The sequence below is a fragment of the Condylura cristata genome, unplaced genomic scaffold (genome assembly GCF_000260355.1).
Source record: "Condylura cristata isolate star-nosed mole 26May11 unplaced genomic scaffold, ConCri1.0 scaffold00033, whole genome shotgun sequence".
NCBI lineage: Eukaryota > Metazoa > Chordata > Mammalia > Eulipotyphla > Talpidae > Condylura > Condylura cristata.
In genome coordinates this window covers 9,810,103-9,812,968 of record NW_004567134.1, presented here as the reverse complement: position 1 = coordinate 9,812,968, position 2,866 = coordinate 9,810,103, and positions in this window count along the sequence as shown.

Here is a 2,866-nt window from a genome sequence, read left to right as displayed (position 1 = left end):
AAATGGACGGATACACACACATCACAATATAATAAATGTGACAGTTGCACTTCTATGGCTGTGCCGGATCTACTGGTTTTGAATTCTTAGAGGAGCAACTGCCTCCCCTCTCCTGGGAAACACTCTGCTGATATCATTTCAAAGATGGCTGCCATTTCCTGGGGTTTCTCCCTAGTCAAAGTTCTAAGTCTGGGAATCGCATCTGACTCAGGTTTCGCCAATCAACCCCGGAACCTCACACTCACAGAGGCTGAGTTTCCATTCCTCAGTAAACAAACGTGAGTGTGAGGCTGCAGAAGCCACATCCCTGTCACTGTGAGAGGAGGCTTCTTCAAGGTCAGCACGAGCTGCAGAGGAGAGAGGATTGCACCTTTTGGGCAATGGGTAGAGCCCCAAGTTCAGTCACCTTTGACCTGTATTTTCCACCTAGTGGGCATGTTACTCAGGAAACAGCCCTTGCTGGTCTAGATCAGTTGTGTTTCAAGCAATAAAAGGAACTTGACTAAAATAAAGACTATTTTACCCATTTTTCACCGGGCTTCATTAGTGACATCATCTCTGACTCATTTGGGTATGTCAAAACTGTCCTGCAATAATTGAAATTAAAAAAATAAAAAGCACCACAGTAGGAAAAATAAACAATGATATTCTCTGTCACAATTTGAAGTAAAGAGCTAACCAGGCCCTCCCTGGTGGTGCAGCGGGTTAAAGCATAGCACTAAGAAGCTTAAGCCACTTCCGCATGAGTTCAATTCGCGCCGGCCCTGGAGGAGATCCACATGGCACGGCAGACCTCTCCTGACCTGCCCACTGCTCCCCTCAGCAGTGTACTTCATCGATCTGCCTGTTCTGCTCCCCACTCTGTCTCTGGTGAAGTCTCTCACCCTCCGTATCTCTGGCCTGTACCCCAGTTCTGTATGAATAAATAAATAAATCTTTTTAAAAAAGAGCTAACCAGAGACGATATCAGAATATCTCAGATCTTGCTTAACTGATGGAGCCACGTAAATAAAGCTTCTTATTCTCAGTAGGTGTGTATGCCCACAGTCTGGCAGCAGGGCTGCATCCAGAGGACCTCCCAACCCTTAGGGAGGTATTCACAGCAGTGTCCTTATTTTAACATAGGGAATTACACAGCTAGAGTTTGTGTTTGTATTGTTTACACATACACAGAGAAAGCTTAATACAGGATCATCCCTTTATCGGATCCTCCACCAAATTTCCAGCTCCAAAGGTCAAAGGGGTCTTTATCTTGCTCATTGCTGTAATGCCAGGAACCCTAAGAACATGCTTAGGCACTATCCCTTAAGTCCTTTTTCGCTCTGCCTGGGAGTGAAACCAACTCATCATCTGTGGGTTCCTGCTGGATGAGATACCCTTGCCCAACAGGAGGAGCTGGGGCACTGCTCAAAAAGGATTCCCCTGGGAATAATGGAACAATTAAAAGCTACTGTTGGAGCCTCTCTGGTGGTGCAATGGGTTAAAGCACAGTACTAGGAAGCTATCTGCAGCCAATTCGATTCCCTGGCTAGGGAGGTGACCCACATGGCACAACGGACCTCTCCTGCCCACCCGCTGCTCCCCTCAGCAGTGTACTTCCTCCATCTGCCTGTTCTGCTCCCCACTCTGTCTCTGGTGAGTCCTCTCGCTCATATACTCCTCTGGCCTGTGCCCCGGTTCTTGTATGCATAAATAAAATCTTAAGAAAACATAAAGACCATAGTCTTGATCAATGATATCTGACTAAACACATAATATGTTTCTAAACCAACTGAAAAACTGTGAAATTGCTCTTTATCTTCTTGGGCTTATTACAATGCTACTTTGATTCCACTGGGGACCTAGTGATGTGTAAAGTGGACTCACCGTATATGAAAATATCTTCTAATGTCATGCCAATCTGCTTTAAGACTCATAAAAATGCATATACTTAATGTTTGCTATTACACATTAAGCATTTCATAAAAAAATAAAACAAAGGACATGAAAAGGGCGACAAGACTTGCACTTACAGGCCCCGAACTCTAGGAGTGTCTGTTAGGGGGCAGAGTCCACAACTACAAATACAGGTTTTCTGGGCTCCACCCCTGACAGCTCCATCCCTCCACGCAGAGAGCAGGGTCCTGGGTCTGACTCAACGGGGAGGGGGGGGGTCTTCACCTGGCGACCTAGGACTAGGGGGTCACACCCCAAGCTGTGCGAAGACCTGGCCTACCACAAAGAAAGAACGCGGCCTTTGCTCTCCGAAAGAGGTTGTTCCTCTCTGGAGACCCCTCCAAACGCGCCCCTGCCTCAGAGGGCCAGGCTCTTCGCGCACCCCAGGGAGACTCACCTCCGCGGGGCCCAGGGCCTTTCCTGCACCCTGGGGCCCTCAGAGTTCGGCCCCTCATCCTCAGCTTCCCAGGCATGGCCTCAGCAAGAGAGAGAAACCGATGGGAGGTAGGCCGGGGCCTCGACGCCAGGCGCCCCAGCTGCAGCACGCGGAAGCGCCTCAGGCCTGCGCTGCCTTGGGCCTGAGCATCCTCGGGCCTGCCGCAGCCTCGCCCCCGGCGTGGATCCAGCGCACTGAGCCGCCCCACGTGCCGCGGAAGCTCCCGCACTGGCCGCAGGGGTGAGGCGCATGAGGCGGGGTGAGGCGGCGTGAGGCGGGGTGAGGCGGGGTGAGGCAGCATGAGGCGGGGTGAGGCGGCAGCTGCGGTTCTGGGCAGAGCAGAGTGTTCACAGTGGAAGCCGGAAGCCCCGCGCCGGTCTGTGAACTGAGACCTGGGTGCGCCGCGATGTGCTGTGGCAGTGTCGGTGGGAAAGTAGGCAAGGTCTGCAGAATCACTGCGGGTTTGGACTGGAAGCCAAACGGGTTTAGACCCGG